Source organism: Phyllostomus hastatus, unplaced genomic scaffold (assembly GCF_019186645.2).
Source record: "Phyllostomus hastatus isolate PE091 unplaced genomic scaffold, TTU_PhHast_1.1 phas_contig_16, whole genome shotgun sequence".
Taxonomy (NCBI): Eukaryota; Metazoa; Chordata; class Mammalia; order Chiroptera; family Phyllostomidae; genus Phyllostomus; species Phyllostomus hastatus.
Window position 1 is genome coordinate 17,434,815 of NW_025333643.1, and position 21,966 is coordinate 17,456,780.

At 37.9% G+C, this 21,966-nt stretch overlaps 1 protein-coding gene across 4 annotated transcripts in view; it reads right to left on the bottom strand.

Moving 5' to 3' along the window:
• Positions 1-21,966, bottom strand: part of FHIT (fragile histidine triad diadenosine triphosphatase) — a 1,461,545-nt gene that overhangs the window by 1,034,284 nt on the left and 405,295 nt on the right. For all 4 annotated transcript variants that reach the window (XM_045832303.1, XM_045832304.1, XM_045832305.1 and 1 more), the window contains exon 3: positions 19,938-20,027. The gene's annotated coding sequence lies outside the window, so the exon portion shown is untranslated. The remainder of the gene's footprint in view (positions 1-19,937; positions 20,028-21,966) is intronic.

Sequence of the window (21,966 nt, forward strand, 5' to 3'; positions counted from 1 at the left end):
GTCTATACCCTGAGGAAATGTTTCTCTACCTTTCTTGTTCAATGTCACTGAAGAAAAGGTGGCCAAGTCTGAATGTCAGGAAGGGTTGTGGGTTGTGAGTCATGCAACTACAAAACTGTAGACAACAGAGATGTACACTGCTTTGAAGTGCGGGCTTAAGTGAGAGGTGGACAAATTAATATCACATCCTCCCTCTCAAACGGCATGAGTACAACAGATTCTTGTATTTAAAAAAAAAAAAAGAACCACCTCAGCTCCCAGTATGCTGCACATCTATTTCCTTTCATCAGAATCTTCTGGTGCCATTTCATAGTTGCAGACGGCTCACAAAGGCCAGCAGCATTCACAACTGTTGCACATAATAGCTTAGGCACACTATGCAATATCAAATAATGCACGCTTGCTTAAAATCTGAACACAGGTAGGTCACAACGTAACACAAGTTATATAAAATCAGATATCAATTCTTTACATTGATAAAGAGACACTGAACACAAAACTGGAAATCATTTTTATCTTCATAATAATATTTAATAAGATTTAATCAAAATGTCAAAAAATAAAAAATTAAATCCAGCATTTTAATTGACTTAAAATTTTATACTGGTTAATATATTCTGGATTTTGCCTTTTAATTCTAATAAACAATTTTGAATTTTTATAAAAACATAACCTTTTTGAGACATTCAAAACTTAATTTTAACTTTCTTAATTTTTGTAATTAATTTAAATGCTAATAAAAATATGTTCAAATTTTACACACTGTGAATACAAAAATGCAGTTTAATTTTTAATGCTTTAGACCAGGAATCAGCAAACTTTTTCTGTAAAGGACCACAAACACTTTGAGCTCTCGCAACTGCTTACCTCTGTCCTGTAGGACAAAAGGAACTACAGATGATGTGTGAAGAAACATATGTGGCTAGGTTTGACCCCAATGCCTTAGATTATTACTGTCTATAGAGAGAAATTAGGTTTATAAAAAGTTGATTATAATGCTAATTATTTTACTGAAGTTAAGATTAACACAATAACTTATTTGGAATGAATATGTAATAATTTGTAAATTATTTCTGTCTTTTAAAAAATTATCCAAATATCATAAGCCTAATAATAGAACATGTGCAACAATAATCAAATTTGGTTGTCTTTGATATTTTGCCAATTTTCCATCATTTAAACATCATAGGTCTACCTACACTTTTAGATTTTGTTCTTAAAAAGTTATATTGTCATGTAGAATGATAAAAAACATTTTTAACAGTTTATTGGCTGGATTTATAACTTTTAAAATATTTAGACAGATGGTACATGACCTCCATTTGTACCCCTGCCCTGGGCTCCAAAAGCCTCAGGTGTAGGCCTAGGTATGACAGTGATCAAGAGATTATATCTCTGCTGTCTTGAATTACATTCTAGTGAATTCTCCTTCACATCCATAGGCTCTATTCTAGACTAATGATCACCATTTTTCATATGGACTACTGCAATAGCTTTTTTATTGCCTCCCCTCATCTATTCTTGTCTCTCCACCCCAATCTATTTTCTGCACAACAGAATAATATTTTAAACATACAAATTGGAAACTATCACTTCTGCCCTTAAAGCTTTTCAATTGCTTTCCATTACATTCCATTTCATTTCCATTTATCACATTCAGGATAAAATAGCATTTGATGCCCTCTAAAATCCTGCTCATTCCTACCTGTCTTGTGCACTCCCTTCTTGTCCAATACTATATAGGCACACTGGCTTTTTTTTTGTACCTCTAATACATTGAGGTATTTCTTGCCTCTGGACCTTTGCATCACTCTGGCTGACTTGTTCTTCCTTGTACCACCCTCCTTTGCAAGGCTGACTTCTTTCTATTTTTTAGATCTCTGCTTAAACATCAGCATCTCAGAGAAGACTTCTGGTCTGCCTGATCTAACATATAGGGGTAGGCAAAAGTAGGTTTACGGTTGTAGTACAAATAAATAATAAAATAATTAATAAATAATTCAAGAATAAACTCTGTGTTCTACATACTTAGAACTGTAAGCCTACTTTTGCCCCACCCTTTATGTGATGCTTGCTATTTTCTGTCATTACACCTTCTTCATTTCCTTCAGAACTTTAGGGGAAAAAACTTGTCCTTAAGTGTGTTTTCTTGTTTATTTATGTGTTTACTATCCTGAAAGTTCTTTCAGAACAGGGACAACTTCTATTTTGTTCATACTTCCATTGCCCACCATAATGCCTGGAAGTGGTAGTTATTGAGAAGATGTTTGTAGAACAAGTGAATGAAAGCACATTCGGTCATATAGGTCCTTTCAGCACAGAGCCTATATTCCCTCAGGCATGGTAATGTCAGGGTCCCTTGAACTAATGATTGTCAATAGCACTCAAAACCTTAATTCCTGAGGTCTCGCCAAGCTAAACTTCCTTCAACCCTCTCTGCCTTCCAAATGTTCCTCTCAGGAATAAATACACTTGTTCCACCAAGTCTTCGATACCTTCTTTAGCCTCACATAATAGGTTTCTCAACTTTTACATTTATTGTCTGAATCAATCATGTCTGTATAATCTTATGGTGCTTAATTCTCAGTGCCCTTGATAGGGCACTTAGCAGGAACCATGTGCACTTAATTGAACAGGTAGCAAGAGTGAAGCCTTAAAATGTAGATATCATTCATTGCAGCAGATGGGGTTCCCCACCCTACTCCATCACCGCACTCTGGAAAGTAGAGCCTAAGATAAGGCTTAAAAGCATATATTTTATTTTAGGAAAGGATGCTAGACAACAGGTTTAGAGAACTAGAGAGAGAAAAGCAGGGAAGAAGGGTGTCCTAAATTAGGCTTCCCAGAAGTAGAGACTGAGATGGGCATTCTTATGCAAGTAATTGATCGAAGGTGTGCTCTCAAGAGAAAGCTTTGAAGAAATGAGGGAGCAGGGTAGACCAGAGAAGAAACCAAGAAAATCTGTGGCTTCACCTGAAGTCTAGCCTCAACCCAATCCCATGAGGACCTCTGGAATACAAATGGCACCATAGTATCATCCCACATTGACAGCTTCAGTTAGTCATTGGCTATGGACATCCTTGGTCAAGAGTAGGTTATTTCTAGAGAAAGTGGCTCCCCTCAATGAAGTTAATTCTCTTGAGAAGCATTCATCTTTGAGACCCTAGCATCCAACACTTGAAGCAGCTGGGGCATGGGTATGCTGACCTAGTAAAGTTGACCTTGGTGGGGCACCAACAGCATCCTCTATAGCAAAAAAAAATCCAATACATGGATGTATTCTCAAGGTGATCACCACTATGGGAAACTGGGGCTCAATCTTGCTGGAACTCTCTGAGAAACCTTATGTGTTTCAGATATATATATATGTAGAATGTGCTTCTGAATTGTTTGAACAAGATATGGAGGAGGAGAGCATTCATTCACCAGTTCCCATCCCCACTAGGCAGTGGATACGCCATGGTTTGTGACTTTCTTGCACTTCCAGGCTGCCAGTCCCCTACCCAGGTGTCAGATAAGCTCTAGAGCAGAAAATGGGACACCCCGTGCAGCTTAGCAAGAGGCTTCAAGTCACACCTGCCCTAAACTGGTTCCACAGCAATAACCCAAGCAAAAAAGTGAGACAAGAGGATATGAAGGAGGTCACAGGAAGTATCCAATATATTAGTTTCTCTAGGTCTTTGGAGAATATGGCTAATCTGTCTAACTCTTGAGAAATTTCAGGGAGCTTTTCTTTCCACTGTTCCTCTTATGCATTTTGGACTACCTGCCTGATATGCATGTTCATTTATGCAGGACATGGAGCCTTACAGATGAATACTGGGTAAAAGAAAAATGATAATTTTCAATCTAGCAGTATCTGGCTCTCTGTATTTTTCTTAGGGTCACTGGCATTGGTGGCATTATTTCATTCTTTGGTGATAATTACATATGGAATGTTTCATTAAAAAGCTCAGATATTATCTATCATGAGAACAAAGATGAACCCTAATAGACTCTATACACTGGTGATGATTATAAGGTGCATATATTGCAAAGTGATCCCTGAACACCATTATAAATGGCAAACAGGGATTCCTTCCCCCAACAAATGTGACAGGTTCCCACAATGAAACAAATCTGCAAGAGAGCACATTGCCTTCAATTCCCACAGTAATTAAGAAGTATTGTTCATGAGGGTTAGAAACATATAATATCCAACCTCCTTGTTTAATTAACAGAGCCCAGCGAGGACTCAAATGCACAGGTCATTGTCATTATGAAAGAGTTGCTGCCAAAACATTACAGTCAGCTTACTAACATTCAATCATGTCGCTACTAGAAATAATTTTGTGGTAATTGGTGTATTCTAGACAAGAGAGGACCGCAAATGGCTGCCTGAATCATTAATGATTTGTACTAACTTTCATGGTAAAAATGACGATATTAGTTTACCAAATGCTGGATCAAGCCATGGGCCATTAATGGGAGGATATTCTCGGAATGTTTTCAGAACAAACTCCAGCTGGTTTATTTTCAGCTCACAGACACAATCACATGCATCCCACATCGGATCCACCACAATGCTGTCAGATATATCACAAATTAAAGGCTCCATGGGCTCATTATCAGCTCTCCTTCTTAAAAGCAACACATTATCTTGCCGAGACCACCAAATATTAAAAGAGCATTTTTAAAAACCAAAAAATGCATTGCTTTAACAACTATTTGCAGTACCCAAGTGTTCAAAATGTCCTTCATTGTCAATTTTGCCTCAATACTTGCAAAAACCAAACCCCGCAACAACCCAAAAAGCAAATTCCTGTCCTGGCAGGAAGGCTTTGAGGCCAAGTCTCTTAGGAATGGGGTGTCAGTTTATTAGTGAACTTAACATGCTTCATTCAGAAAACAGAGGCACCAGCATTAAACAAGCAGGTTAAAAAACACTTACTCCAGGAAATTTAATGTATACTACATTAGTATCTACGGCAACTCACATGTCTCAGCAATTTGCTGCACAAATACATTCCTATAAAAAAAAAGCTTCTGTTTTTCTTGAATCTTCAGAACAAATGTAAAGCTTATTTAAATTCCATTTCTGTCTTGCCTATGTATAAGTTTCCTCTCCCCAACACTGAGCAATCCTATTTGAAGACAAAGGGATGTTTGCAAAACAAAACAAATAAATAAAGAACAAAGGGATAGTTCCTGTTTTTACTGATTTTTCAATTGATTGCATCACTGTTGCCAACTCTCATGATCAGATTATCCATCCAGAAAGTGTAAGAAAACAAATCTTTCATTAGCACTTAGTGGGCCAAGTGCCGAGTTTCAAGTATCCAAACCCGGATGGGTGGGAAGGCTCTTAGTGTGAAAAAGCGCCCCTTGAAGGTGACCAGGGCCTGTTTGTGCACCGTATTCTATTACCAGCAGTTGTGTGTGCAACAGGACTCCTGTAACGATCGCCTATATGTACAGTAATTGTTAATTAGTGCATTTGTAGCCAGGCGCCACCAAAAACAGGATGGCATTCTTCCATCGTGATTAGGGGTTTTGTGAGCATTTTGGGGTGGGGGATGTTTTCTCACTGAAGATTCTTCCGCCCTATTCACGCTCATTCAGCTCTTTCTGGGGGAAGTAAAAGCTGCAGTGATAATCCCTTAAATATGACTTGGAAGAGTATAAAAGGTGCACTGTATAAGCAATTGGATGAGGAAGCCTTTTATGTCGAAAAGTCACTGAATGGGTGGCTGACAACAGCGTGCGTGAGTGGGGAGACAGGCGAGGACTTTCCTTCCTACAGTGGTGAGAGAAGTGGGAATACCATGGCAGTCCAGTTCCCTTTAATCGTCTGATTGCGGTGTAGTCTCTGCCCCTTGTTTCACCTTGTTTCTCAGAGCCAACCAGCTCCTCACTGCCATTTTGCTCTCAAAGGGGCAGAGGGAGCAATGCGATTTTTGGTAGGGACCCAGTTTCTCCCTGAATGCCAACTCAGCCAGCTGGCACCAAACAGGCCGAGCCTTCTTCAGACAGGGTTAGCAAAACTCAAATTAGCATGCTCCATTTTAAAAACTTGCTTTTATTTAAAGACTAATTCATGACAAACAGTGGCTCCCCCACTGAGGTCTGGCGCCCCGGGGGCTGGCACCCAACCAAACACATGCAACTAATTGCCACCCTGGGATGACACGCAACTAACAAGCTCCATTTTGAGGCAGTAGATTCACTAAGAATGTAACCCCGGAAGGCAGCAGACGCAGAAAAGCTCCTTTCATAACCCTGTCCTAGGCTAACCAAGGCAGCAAAGCCCCTGAAAAACACTTTTGTTTCCCTGTACTGACAATTTATCTCCACGAATGTCTGCAAACATGGCTAACTTAGAGGAAAGTGGACAAGGGCACTGAGATGCCCCTCATGGTTATTGGAGGCAGGGGCTCTGCCTGTTTTGCTCAAGGAAATACAAGTTGCTCCCACTCTCAAAGATATGCTCTTTGCCCCATCTGCAAATCTATTGATACCCAGTGCCTCCCCCATAGACTTTAATTTACATGCTTAAGCGTCCTTTATGTAAGCAAGGGCACTGAAGCCAGATGCCTAGGTTCAAATCTCAGTTCCACCATATACTAGTAATTGGTAAGTAATTTAACCCACTTATGCCTCAGTTTTCCCGTCTATAAATTGGGATAATATTAGCAACTGCCTTTAGGTTGCTATGAGTATGGAGGAGCTAACTAATAATTTACATAAAATAATGTCTAGGAATCATCACTCCTTTATTAAAGAAGCTCTTTGCGTCTGAAACAGCACAGCCTTATAAAAGGGAACTCCCATTGCATACTCTGCATTTCAGTCAAAGTCCACATCTCCCCATAAACTTCCCAGGGTTTCTACCTCAGCCTTTGCTCACCATTCCTTCCCCTCTTCAACTGTCTTTCCCCACTGCCCATCCCTGCACGACCAAATCCCATGTTTCATTACCACCTCTGCAGAGATTCTTCCCTGCCATTCCAGTGGCAATGAATCCCTTCGCTCTTGGCACACCACTGACATTTCTGAAAATAAATGACAGTATTTTATGTGCCTATTATATTTCCTCTTCTAGACTGACAGCTCCTTCTGAGCATAATCTGTGAATAACTGGCATATACTAGGCACTCAGTGAATGCTTACTGAATAAGTAGATGGTTGAGTGAAAAAATTGCTCACTTAAATGAAGAGCTCCATAGTATGCTTATGCTGGACACTACCTAATGATAAGGGCATGAAAATAATTTCTTAAAGACATTCATAGTTTCTTTGGCTCAAATTAAACAAATTAAGAGTTCAGCTTAGCTTGTCATTGACTTAGGTTCACAAATCAAACCCACCAGGGGGGGTTGTCAATAACTGTTTAAGTCTTCTAGGGCTGCCATGACAAAATACTACATGCTGAATGACTTAAACAACAGAAATGTATTCTTAACAGTTCTGGACAGTGAAAGTGCAAGATCAAGGTGTCAGCAGATTTGGCTTCACCTGAAAATTCTCTCCCTGGCTTGCAGAAGGCTACCTTCCTGCTCTGCTTGTGGTCTTTTCTCTGTGTGTGTGTGTACCCCAGGTATCGTTCTCTTTCTATAAGGACACTAGTCATATTGTGTTAGGATCTCACCCTTCTGACCTTATTGAACTTTTCTTACCTCTTTAAAGGTCCTGTCTCCAAATACAGTCTCATTGAATTTCAGAGGAACAAAATTCAGTCAGTAACAAACACTTAAAACATAAATATTCCAGAATTTACTTAAATCCACAGGAGTTTAGAGGAAGGGGGGAGCATACATAATCCTTTGCTCCTTGAGGTCAGTCCTGGTATTCAGGGACTGATTATATGATCAAAAAATTCAGCCAGTGGAAGCAGGTCTGGCACCAAATACACAATGTTTTATTTAGATGAAAAACCCATCTTTCTTAAGAATTTGTGGGATTCAGTTAAGGGGCTCAGCCATGCCTCCCTTGCAGGTCAAAGAACATCAGTATCCCTGGCAGCAGCCACAATAACACTGGCTTCTGTTAAAGCCGTGACCTCTCAAGAACAAGTGGAAACTTCCAGCTAAAACCCTGTATACTTTCCAGGATAAGTCTTACTTCAGTCTTTGTAAGAGACCATTTATCTGAATCCTATCTTTCTAAATATAGGCCTGGATCTTGAGGTACCCCTGAAGGTCAGAACCAGATTCTCATGACAGCATTCCTTTTCTCCATTTTCTAATTCTAATTGCTGGTAACAGTACATACCATTTGTACTAGATAGTTGATCTTCCTGACATTGCTTCATATCACTAATTCCCAATTAGGCAGATCCCTCACTGTACTCCATAAGCTGCTGACTCCCATGGAATGTGTTCATGTCCCTCTCTTAAAACACTTAACACTTTTTACCTGGTAGAATAATGATTTCCAGGCATATATGTCTCTTGTAGATTTTTGAACTACTTAAGGTTAGGATTGTGCTGGATCTATCATTTTATCCAAACCAGTCTCTAACACGATGTGGCACCCAGCAGAGTCACAGTAAGAGTTTCCTGTAGTTCACACAGACTTTGCTAGGATCATAATAGCCATGCTAAGCATCAGAAGCAGCACATCACAAAGTCATCCAACTCTATCTGGGGGAGGTCAACATCTCAGAGAGATCAAATATCTTCCTCCATTTTTAATCCAAAGCTTCTGGCCAGTTGACCCAGAAACATCCCACACCTTCACCATGACTCACTAATTTGTCTGAAATAATAAAGAGGAAAGTGAGAGGCTATTAGCTCCACTTCCATTCTCCAGTCAATCATCCTTCTAAATAATTAATCAGTTGAAGTATTGCCAAGAAATTTTTAGGCAGCTCTCCAGAAGTATAAAGTAGTCATTTTCAAGTGAAAAATTAACCATTTTATTCATCTTGAAATCTTATTATTTGCCTTAAAAGGTTGATTTGGGAGGCCTTTCTTTCTTTCTTTCTTTCTTTCCTTTGAGTGCTGGGAGAGATAAGAGAGGTCTAGGGTGAGACTCAAATGTAGCTTCCCTCCCACTACTCATTTATTAATGAACTTGAGAATCCTGTGTTTAAAAAAAAAGGATGCTCTGAAATATTTCCTGACCAGTTAAGCATTATTATATTGCCATATTAGCATGCCACTCTGACTGATCATTTCTGGCAAAGACAAAGTGATCAATTGTCATCCTTTCTTCCAATGATTGATTTAGTGAAGAACTGCGCTAACTCATGCTTTCTTGGATATTGCATTCTAGGGGAGGAGGCAGTTAAAAGGAAAGTAAACTGACCAACAGGTATGGTAATTTTTACAAAAGAAACAAAAAAAAAGGCTAAGAAAAGGGGAAGATGTACCTTAAGATGTTACAATCATAATCTATGGATCAGAAGAATACTGAAACTGTGGACCTTACATGCAATCAAATCCAAAATATGAATATGGTATGGAAAATTTAAAAAATATATATTTAGTAATCAGCTGACCTCAGAAATTGAGTCTCCAGTGACACCTACTTCTCTGTTTTTTATTCTAGTCACATGTTTTTTCATTACTATTATCACAATTTCTTAAGGGTAATTTTCTGAGTAAGAAGCATTGTGTACAATTTACTTTGCCTGTCTCAACTCATCTGATACTCATTAAAGTCCCAACTCTTATATGTGTGATGTACTTCCAAAGGTAGTACAATATATAGCTAAGATATTAATTTTTTTTCTTCTATTTTTTTAGCTTTTTTTTTTAGAGGAGTGAAAGTGAGCAATAATGCTAAGTTGGACTTCAACTTCACCTGTAAAAATTTTGCTTAGGCATATTTTGATAGCCTTGTCAATGAGAATGAAGCCTGGGACAACTAGATATCTTTAATTTTGAAGTATGTACTTTGGTGTACACATACATGATGTTCCTAGGCACTAGGAACATTTTCTTTGGGAGACTTAATCCAATGTTATATGAGATATATTACACTAAACAATTGTCAAATGTGAAATATTTGAAAATATTTTTGTACTTTTACATTTGAAATTATTTGGTTACATATAATTTGGTTTAATTTTTAAATTGCCTAAAATTCCTTAATACTCCCATGTATTTTCAGAAATGCTTAAGGAGTGAGAAAAGTTAACTCATAACATGTCTCTAAATGTAGACTTTTTATAATAACCAAGTTTAGTAATTAATAAGAAAAATATAGTGTTCCATTTTATTGACATTTCATTAAATATTTGTTCTGATTCTGTAATTTCTCTATACAATGAAAGCAAAATAACTTTTCTTTCTCTTTTAGTTCTCAACATTTTGCAAGGCCCTTGAAAACACAACAACCCTAGTCTTTTTGTAACAGGTTGCAGAGCAGGGTGCCTGAAAATAGCAGGGCGTATTCCCCACACACCTTAACTGGGGGAACAGGAATGGATGATATGGTATTTAAGATACATTGCATAACAATGGCAAGTTAATAGCTGTGTCTTTCCTAAAGGGAAGATCTCTGCTGTCCAGGGCAAAAGGTGTGTGTGACCTTAAGAATGTACAATGACTCTGAATATAGGCAGGGAGGCAGATGCCCCATGTCATGGGGAATCTGGCCCTAAGTAGAGATGGCAGCCAAAAGAATGTAAAAGATATAGGCAAAAAGATATAGGGCAAAAGAAATGGCAAAAATTGCACATCATAAGAGGGGCCAGATATGAGGTCACAAAGGAAGTTCCAGGCCAAGCATTTAAAATAACCACAGGCTGAGAGAGAATGGAAAAGCAGCCATATGGTCTATAGTAAAGAAGCAGCCATGCAATATAGAGGAAAAGGTGTAGGAGAGGGTCCCACTACAAGGTCTGGAGGAAGAAGGAGAAGACAGTGTCAGAGCTGATGGAGCTGTGTGGGGACCTGCCTAACCAAGCACAGATTTGTGGGAGATACTTGGAGCTGAACTGTGGCTGGGAAAGCTGAGCTACAGACTTCTGCTTCTCTGACAGATGTGCAAAGAAGCCACTCTCTTGGGATGTGGGCCTCCCTGTACTCCACCATGACGCAGTGTAACATGGCAAATGTAATGGTTTTCTGAACCATTACATGGAGGCTGAGAACAATGTACCCCAGTTCCTGAAGGAGAGGGCTGCTGCAAGAGGATGGTGACTCAAATCCACAACAGCACTTAACAAAGAGGATGGAGATCTGCTTGAACCACCAGCTCAAGAATAGATTAAGGATCTGGGGAACTTCTGGGCATGGTTTTGGCTTATAGCCTTTTGGGGAGCAAGGGAAGTACTGGGTTTGGGGGAAGAACAGGGCTCTGAGCAGGAGTATACTCAGCCCCACCACCATCCCCAAGATTGGAATCCTGTAAATAAAAACGTGTTTCCTTCTACACTAATTGTTGTGTCATGTATCAAGGTGCTATGTGGCCCTGGTTTGCTTGGTTGCATTTAGGCTCAGGTATCCACAAGTTAAAGAAGCTATGGAATGTATAACCCATTTCTGGGTCTCCTATGACACTCAGGGGTGTGTCCCCAAAATAAAGCTGATGTTATTGTAACCATGCATGATCCCCTTTAGCTCCAATGAATGTACCAAAATTCCTACTATTAAAAAAAAAGCCTGCTCTAATTTTACTGTGATTTGTGCACTTTTCTCTGAAATTCCACTCAACTTTACTTGTAAAGATCACCTTGCTTTTCTAGAAAACTTTCAAACCTTAGTGCACATGAATCTTGTTTAAAATGGAGCCCTGGTTGGTGTAGTTCAGTGGATTGAGCACTGGCCTGCGAACCAAAGGGTCACTGGTTTGATTCCCAGTCAGGGCACATGCCTGAGTTGCCAGCCTGGTCCCCAGTAGGGGGTGCATGAGAGGCAACCACCATTGATGTTTCTCTCCCTCTCGTCCACTCTGTCTAAAATAAATAAATAAAATCTTTAAAAATAATAATAATAAAATGGAAGTTCCTGGGGCCCTATCTCCAAAGAATTTCATTTAGTAGATCTTAGTGGAGCTGAAAAAGCAGAATTTTAATCTTCTGAAACCCTAAAGGGTCTATAACCTTTCAGAAAACATTGGTTGATGATAACAGCTGCTGAATTTGTCTTGCCTTGAAATCCTGGACAACCTGAGTAAATTTAGGCCAGTCTCTCTCAATCCTGGCTCCCATTAGAATCAATTAGCTTTCAGAACAGTTACCTCCAAAGATTCTGATGTATTTGGTCTAGAAGAGAGCTTGGGCATTGGTATTTTTGAAAGCTTCCATATAAACAAATCAAGTAACACAGATAGCCTAAGGATGTTACCTCATTCAGCCCCCCACTGAGGTGCTGATAAGGCCTAAACATCCTAAAATGAGAACACTGCAGCAGAAATTTAGCAAAACTAAAACCCACCCAGACCTCTATTCCCAGTTTGTTATAGCCCCAACACACCCAAATGGGTCTCATGGTTACAGCAGTGGGGAATAAATGAGCCCTTCCCTTTGGTTTTCTTCTGCTGGTAGAATGATTTACTAGCTCTATTATAAAAGCAACTCCATTATAATTATAGTGTTTGAATTATAAACAAAACCAAAAAGATACAGAAGGAATAGTCTCTTAATCAAAGCTACAAAACCAAACAATTTCTAGCGGCAGCTAAAAGCAAACTCTGAAATATTAAGAGTAAGCTCTCCAGCCCTTTGATTTCTGTCTCTTTCCCATAAGAGCGACACTAGACATTTTTTCAATTAAGCAGTTTGACAACCTGAAGAAATCCACAGTGTGTAATTTAATGAGTATATAATACTGTATACATGGTAATCGGCAGGCTGACAATTTGCTCATTTCAAACTGACAAGAGAGCACTACACATTAGTAAAAAGGTTTTTTTTTTGGAGGGGGGGCGGTTCTCTTTTCATTAAATAATTCTATAGTTGAGGAACATTCCAATTGTATTGGCAAAGCTGTTACTGGTGGTCCTGGGGTGACCTTACCCTCAGTTGCTCTCCAAGTCCTCAAGTCTTGTTGAAGAAACTACTTTTTAAAAACAAAGCACAAACACAAAATACAGACATTTTAAGGTTCTTTGATGTTGTCAGGATTTATAGGGAGCCTCCTAAGTCATGACTCTATTGGTGATTTCACATTACACAAATTCTAACCTGGTATGTGCAAATTCTTCACAATCGCCACTTTATAACCTGGAATGATTCTTGGAAAAAGTGCTTAAATTGTTAAGTTATTCAATATTTTAGAAGCAGTGTAGTGTACTGGAAAAAACATGGGCTTTGGTGACAGCCAGATAGGGGCTCCAATTCTGACTAAAGCCATTGCACAGCCTTGGTCAGGTGTCATCACTGTTCTGGAGCTGAGTTTCCTGATTAATAAAATGGGGGCGATAACAACTACTTTGTATGGAGAAGACTATAAAATGTTTCTCACAGTTGCTGACAACATAGGAGTACTTAAATAAGTTGACCCACAAAGTTCAGAGTATGGAGTTTTAACAAAAAGTTAACTACAGTCTGACTTTCCTGAGATTTCTACCATAAACCTTAGTTAGAGTTATATAGGAAAGAAAACAATACTCTAACATTTATGCACCAAAGTGGGTGCATTTAAAGCTGTCAAGATTCTAAAAGGTAGATGTTATTATCCCATTGTTATAAAAGAGGAAGGTATCTTAGAGATCATAAGAAAATTTTCTGAAATGAAACCTCCTATATTCCTCTCTTTGCTCTGCCTACCAGGAAACTCAGAGTGAATTTTTGTGCTCAATGTGTATTTGCAACTCTATTAGCAGCCATGGTAAGAGGATTTTTTTCTGAATTTTCTATGTATATCTTATTATTCTTAATTTATCTTAAATTGTCTATACACCACTGCAAGTGAAGTAGAGGTTCCTTAGCTGGCTAGTAAGGGAGCAATGACCAGGATTCATTTCACCTGATTCTGGGCTAGGGACCCTCACATACATTATGGAAATTACATGAAGGTTCTCACAAGCAAAGTATGTAGTGAAGACATACCTGACTGTTTTGGTTCTATGTCATGCAGAGGAGAAAACATATTAGCCTTCTATTTAAGAGGAGAAAGTATGAAATCTCCATTGTCCTTATTTCTAAAATGGGGATACCTGTTTCATAACATTGCTGTGAAAGTTTAGAGACAATACCTGTGAAAACATTCAGTAACATTTGAAAAGTCTGAAATACTGACCCGTTAAGATATAAATGCAATTCTATCAATCAGCAGCAGTAAAACTCAAATGCATAACTCATAAACATCCCTTAGAGATCACTTTTCCCTCTGAACTCCATGCACTTATATAAAATTCTGCTCCAGGCTGAGCCAAGATTCATACTTGCTGCCCTTCTTTCCTGTCATAGGGCACATGGTGATCTGGGCGTTGTCAGCAATGTCTAAATTCTTATTGTAAACATGTCTACTAGAAATACAGAAATGTATCAAGAATACACTCATATAAAGTTTTCAGATTTGTCATTCATACAATAGAGTACCAAGTGCATACATTAATAACAATGGGTCCATGATGTTTTCTCGGAAGAAATGGTGTAGTGCAATGCAGGAAGCTTTCAAACTTGAATTTGAAGGCTGGTTCTGCCATCTACCCACTGCATGACGTTGGGCAACACACTGAACCTCTCTGAGCCTCTGATTCTTCCACTGACAAATGAAGGAAATATGTTTAACTAGTATAGCTATTGTATATAAGCAGGGGTGACATTCAAGATATTTAACAATTAGTATGGTGAGGGCACCAAAAAAGAATGGACTTAATAGCTGTTCTGGTACACGCATTAAATATGAAGTCTGTTTGATTAATTAAACTGTGCAAGTGCCTAGCTTGATCCTGGATGATGGGAGGTGCTGAAACATATACAATGCATTAAGCAAAGAAAAGATGCATTGCACAACATTGTGTAATGACATACTTATAGCAGTTAGGCATACAAATATCTATACTCTCTCCAACTATCCTTTTTTTTTTCATTTGTGTTGAATTTTGAATCCACACATTTTATTAAATAGTTGATGATTTTATTAAATGGTTATTAGCTTAAAATGATGTCTTTTGACTCACAGTTGAGTTAGTTCTCAAAAAATTCTGGACTCCAAAATACTTAAAGTGATCTTACTTGGAATTTTATCAGATATATATACTCATTTATAATTCTTATGTCATCTTAATGGATGACCCTTTTGTTATTATGAAATGCTCTTCTTTATCTTTCATAATACTTTTTGTCTTAAAGCTTAATCTGTCTGATATTAATATAGCCACTCTAGACTTCTTATGCTACTTCCATGCTATTTCTTTTCCGTCAATTTAATTTAAACTGATTTCTATCTTTATATACAAAGGTTGTCTCTTAACAGAATATAGTTGTTCTATTTAATCAATTCTGATAAACTCTGTGTACCAATTAAAGTTTATAGTCATATAATTACTGATATGGTTGCATGGAGGACAACAATTTTATTATTTGGTTCCTGTTTGCCTCCTTTGTATTCTTGTCTTCTATGCCTTTTTTCCTGAATTCTTTTTGGATCATTTAAAAAAAAATTAGTATTCTATTTTATCTGTTGTACTTTTACTGGTTGTTTTAGGGAAAAAAATATATATCCCTGGCCTTTCATAGTCTATTTAGACTGCGTAAACCTTGCAAGTGTATAGAAGTCCATTTATCATTTTTATGCTAGAAATGTCCAATGCATTGCATCTATACACAGTATATTATAAACACCACAAAGTGGTGTTATAATTTTTTCATTAAAAGGTTCTATAGCCCTGGCCAGTCACCTGAGTTGGTTGGAGCATCATTCCATACACCAAGGGGTTGAGGGTTCGTTTCCTGGTCAGGACACATACCTAGGTTGCAAGTTCAGTTCCTGCTCAGGGACCATATTGGGAGGCAAGTGATCAACGTTTCCCTCTCACACTGATGTTTCTCTCCCTTGCTCCCTTTCTCTCTCTCTAAAATCAACAAACATATCCTCCCAAACATGAGGATTTTAAAAATAAAGGTTCTATGTATTTTAAAAATACTAAGATGAAAAATATAATTTTATATTTACCATCTCTGACAGTCTTCATTCTTTCCTAAAGATTTAAGCTTCTATTTTATCTCACTTTAGCCTGAATTCCTTCCTTTAGAATTTTTTGTGGTGCAGATCTACTGGCAATGAATTCTCTTAGTTTTGTCTGAAAATGTCTTTAATTTGCTTTTATCCTCAAAGGATATTTTCACTATACATAGATTTCTGGATGTTTAACAGGTTATTTCCTTCCTCTGTACTTTAAAAACTGTTTCACTTTTTCTGGCCTTTGTAGTTTCTGATTAGAAGTCAGTGCACATTGAAAGCCTTGTTCCCTGAAATGTAATGTGCCATTTTTCTCTGCCTAATATCAAGATTTCCTCTCTATTATTGGTACCCACAAGTTTGAATATGATGCGCCTAGGCATGGTTTTCTTCAAAATATTCTGTTTGGGGCTCATGGAGTTTCTAGATCTATAAATTTATGTAACTCTCTGAATGTGAAAATCTTTAGCCATTATTTCTTCAAATATTTTTGTCTCATTCTCTTTCTCCTCTCCTTCTGAGAATCCAATTACATATGTATTAGGCATTTTAATTTTTGTTACACAGGCCCCTGAGGCTCTGCCTATATATTTTTTTCTGTTCAGTATTCTAAATCCGCTTTTCTTTAGAAACAAAATTTCTACTGATCTATCTTTAGGTTCACTGACACCTTCCTCTGTTACTTCTGATATAAGTTCACTCAGTGAATTTTTATTTCAAATATATTTTTCAGTCATAGAATTACAATTTGGTTCTTTCTGTGTTTCTAGTTGCTATGTTTTTATTCACAGTGAGTGTATTTTTCTGTCCTTCACTGAGTATTATTATAACAGCTTCTTTAAAATCTTTGCTAAATCACATACCTGGATGACCATGGAATTAGTCCCAAAAGATTGTCTTTTCAATTCACAAGGGTTTTACATTTTCTCAGTTCTTTGTATGCTATGTAACTTGGGGTTGTATCATGTAACTGTATGCATATGAATATTATGGTGTGAAGCCTATTAGAGATCTTTGAAGAACATTGATTTATTTGTTTTAGTGGGCAACTAATTTGGTTATATGCAAATTGAAAAATCTCTGTTGGTTGGCAGCTCAAATCTCATTTCAGTTCTTTTATCTTTAGCTGTGTTGTGTGTGTCTGCTCCTTGCATGTGTGCTTTAAGGGTCCGTCAAAAACGTGGGCAGTGTTTACACAAAGAATCGTGAGATTCCCCTGTCTGCCTCTTTCTTTTCCAGGATTCTGGCTTCATTTCCCAATGATTGTGGCTACCTGAATTCTGTTCTTTGGGTTTTCAAACCAAAAGACTGTGGCTTTTCTACTGGAGTTAGCCACCCCAAGTCATGTTAACTTCAGCCTGTCTTTAGTTTAAAAGTTGTAAAATGGGGAACTCACTCTGCACTGGTCCCTGCGTCCAAGTTTTAAGTTTCAGTTACCCTCTAGAAGCTGCTTGCTTATTTTTACTGTCAAATGCCATCAGGTAGTTTTTTCCCCTCATACTTTATAGCTGTCACCTGTGAGAATGTCAGGTTCAGTAGAGCCAAACTAGAAGTGAAAACAAGTACAAACATTTAGAAAGCGTTCCTTTGCTTCTCCTAGTTCCTCTATTTGAAATACTTAACCTCTACCCATAACTTCATCTAGTGATACTTGGTTTTTGTTTTAAGTAACAATTTCAGTCAAACTTAGAGCTTCCTTGATTATCTTGCCAAGCATTTGAAAAGATTTGGAATGAAAGCACAGCATAAAGTTAAATGATAAAACAGCAATTAGATCTTGCTCCCAAACTGGCAGCATTTCATCTTAAAGCAATGAGGCTTGTACAGGATCATGGCTACAAAAGATTATCTACCTGGAACTTTGTCATGTTATTTATTTTACCTTATATATTTTTCATTCTAGAATATCTCTATATCCTGCCTCATTGAAAACTGCAATAGGTAATATCCTAAGAAAAGTAGAATATTAAAAATAATATCTTTAAATACCAACACAGAGTTGATAATTGCACATTTCCTTCTAATAATATTCCTATGGCTACCAATTCTTTAGGGGTTTTACATGCCAGGCACTTTGCTAATCATTTTATATAAATTGTCATTTAATCCTTCATACCCATTGTAGGAGGTAGCTCCTATAATTAGCCTTATGTTATGGATGACAAGACCAGAATTCAGAGAGGTTAAGTAAGTTAACTGAGATCACACAGCAAACAGAAGAAATCCAAGTCAGTCACCTTAAAGAGGATAAACAGCAAAGAGTGTGTATCTGGCATTAGGAAAGACAAGCCCTTTACTTCAGAAATAAAGAAGAAAGTCTTTCCAAGCAAGGAGGAATAAGTGAGTATTTTAACACTTGAAGTTATATTCTATAATTCCTCTTTCCATTAATCACTTATATTAAAATGCCCCTCTTTCTGATATATATTTTTATTAATAGCTTTACAATTCAGAAACAAACAAACAAACAACAAAAGAAAGCCTTGCTTCATGGCTTAAAAGCACTATCTACAGCAATAACACAAGGATCAAATGATTCTAGCAAAGACGCATAGAGACATGCAAAGAGGCATGTAATACCAGTGCTCTATTTCACCTCATTTACTGACCCTAAACCTTCTCTGTTTTCCAGATAAATACTAATCGGGCAGGTGATTCACCAGAGAGAAATTGGGCACATGAAGAAGCGAAGAGGCCTGCCTCATCCCACCACATCTGCATTTGGTGGGTACTTCTCATCTAGAAGATGCAGCAATGCCTCACAGTCCCACAAATTTTAGGGGCAATCCTGCCTAACTCATGGGGTTCAAGTGACTATGGAATGGGACTGAAAGGAACGCAGAGTCCACATATAGTAGAGATACAACCTAAAGTGGAAACTGGAGACAGAGTCTTGACTGCAAGCAACAAAACAAATACACATAGTATCTTTGTATTCTGGCATGTGGAGCTTTTCAATATCTGTATTTATTAAATCTGTTAAATTGTTTGGGAAGACTTCATAATGGGAAACATTTTTAAGGGAGTAAAGATGAAAAAGGGTGGTAGAAAAAAGAGAGGAATATATGTATATATAAACATGAGTTCTAGGAGTTAAAGAAATACATTCCACTGACAACATGCTATTCTAGGAGTTCTAGGAGTTAAACCATGAGTTCTAGGAGTTAAAGAAATACATTCTACTGACAACATTATGAGGAAATTTTACCACATTAGCTCATTTTTCCTCCTTTCTTGTGATTTTTTTGAATGCATACTCAAACAAGCCAGTGTAACTATTCAAAGACATATGAAGGTAGGTAAGTGACTATTTTGCCCTCTCTTCAAGACTTTTCACAAGATTTATCCTTCATTGGACCTGATGTACATCACAAGGACTTAACTCTGACCAGCAACAGTCCCATGCCATTTTAAGAGATATGTTTCATATCAGAAGCATCCTCCTGCTGCTACTAATTTCATTCCAATTCCACAATAATTCTCAAAGCCATGCAATGCATAACAAACCTGAATGTGTAACTGCTTAACCTTACTCCTTACACATAAAAATTATGAAACATGTGTAACTGTCTAGTGGGGTGAGAATAATATAATAGCATGTCAATCAGGTAAAAGTTAAACTACATTTCACAGGGAAAAAAACATAATGCTTTCTTTAAAAAATGAAGTCATCACTCCTTTATTTAACTGACATAATATTTATACTCCAATTTTCAAAAGGCAGTTACAAATAGAAGTCGAGAGAGGGTAAATTCTCAAAAGGAATTGAGCCCTGACATTTTACAATTTTAAAAGTTCTATTTTATATGTACTATCATAAGGATGCCCATAGTAGGTCAATTATAACAATTTAAAAAATTTAAATTAAGTAAACACTACCTCTCCGATGACTGTTACCTCCTCAGTGCTCAGTGGCAGGATGCACAAGGCTTTTACCCAGGGTCTAGGCAGGCAGGCGATTTGGGATACCTACACCAAAAACAAGAGATACAGATGATTTCAGCAGTGATCTGAATAGCTTCTAGGTACAACTTCATTAGGAACACTCACCATGAATACTGAGTTAGCTGACTGCAATGGTGTTGTTAAAAAGATAGAATAAAGGCACTCCTATGATTTCTGTAGGTATTATCATTACTCTGCATAAATTCAAGAGTGGCTTAAGTGAATCACACAAGATCACATACAGAAAGGACAGAATGGTGCCTGTTCTCTCCAACTCCTCATTTTTATTCTAGGACTGTTCTACCCGAACTATTTAACCAATCTCAGGAGCTAACCAGTCCTGGCACTGGAACTTTCTATTTTGCAAAAAGATGAGGCTGACCCACGCATGAGTCTAGAAGGAAGAGTACTTCTCTGGTTCTGAAGTGGTCTGTGCCTAATCATCTATCTAAACAGTGTTTTGTGGGTCACTTTACTTGCCTTTTCTCTGAAACCCTAATGACCACAAAACTTCCCACCTCTTATCGTACACACTTTCCACCTCTGTCAAATGGGCATGATGATATCTGAGGGGTATATCTATCAAGAGGATAATTTTTTTATCCCTGGCTGGTGTGGCTCAGTGGATTAAAAGCTGACCTGCAAACCAAAGGGTCATTGGTTCAATTCCCAGTCAGGGCACATTCCTGGGCTGTGGGCCAGGTCCCCAGTAGGGGGCATGCAAAAGGCAACCACACACTGATGCTTCTGTCCCTCTCTTTCTCCCTTCCCCTGTGTCTAGAAATAAATAATTAAAATCTTTTTTTTTTTAAAAGAGGATTTATAAAAAAATAAGGATTAGTACCAAGCATAGTTCCAGTTCCTAGCACACATAAGATGCTCAGGCAAAGTGAGAGCCCTGTGCCCCACCTTACTTTCAGGGTTAAATTCCACTTACAAAAAGTGACAAGGAGACCAGAGAGACCTCACTATCCATAAAACACTCAATAACAGTGTACAATATATTCCTCCTGCTGGTCGGCCCTTCTGTTCTGGCCTCTACCTTTGTTTTCCCTTCATATGACCTTCTGACCTTCTTTCAAATAAAAATATGGTAATAATAAGCACCTATTTACTTCTTGCGATTTTGTTTAAAGGTAATTATTTTCTTTCTTTGTCTAATGTTTTTGTCCATATCATTCTGTATTGTCTGCTCAGTACAATAATTGAACACAGATAATCATTCATTCAGAAAATATTTATTGAGTTTCTACTAAGGCATCAGGACTGCTGTCTACAGTAGTGAACATAACAACCCCAAATCCTACCTTCATGATGCCCCCATTTTGGTTGGGAAGATAGACAATGAACTTAATAAAAATGTAATATTTGTTATTGGTTAAATCGTGCTACATGCTCTGGAGAAACACAGAGTGGGAAAGAAAATGATGAGGAGTGTTATGAGTTGAATTATGGCCCTTTCCCCCCAAAAAGAAACATTGAAGTCCTAGCCATCAATATCTCAGAATGTGACCTTTTTTGGAAATAGGATCATAACTGACATAATTACTTAAGGTGAGCAGCAGAACCAGCAGTTACTCTAGTATGACTGGTGTCTTTATAAGAAGAGGGCCATGTGACAACAGACACATGCATGGCGAATGCCACATGATGACAAAGGCAGAGACAAGTTATGCAGCTGCAGGCCAAGGAAGGCCAAGGGCTGCCAGCACTCCACAGAAGCCAGAAGGAGGCAAGAAAGGATGCCCTGCAGGTTTCAGAGAGAGCATGGATTTAGACTTCCAGAACTGCGAGACAATAAATTTCTGTGATCTTAAATCACCTGTGTTGTGGTTCTTTGTTATGGCAGCCCTGGTGGAATAATATAGTGAGTTTGGGAAAATTGTAGCATTTTTAAGCAAGGAGATCAGGAAAGATCTCACTGAAAGTATAATGTTTCAGGAAAGACCTCAATGATATGTAG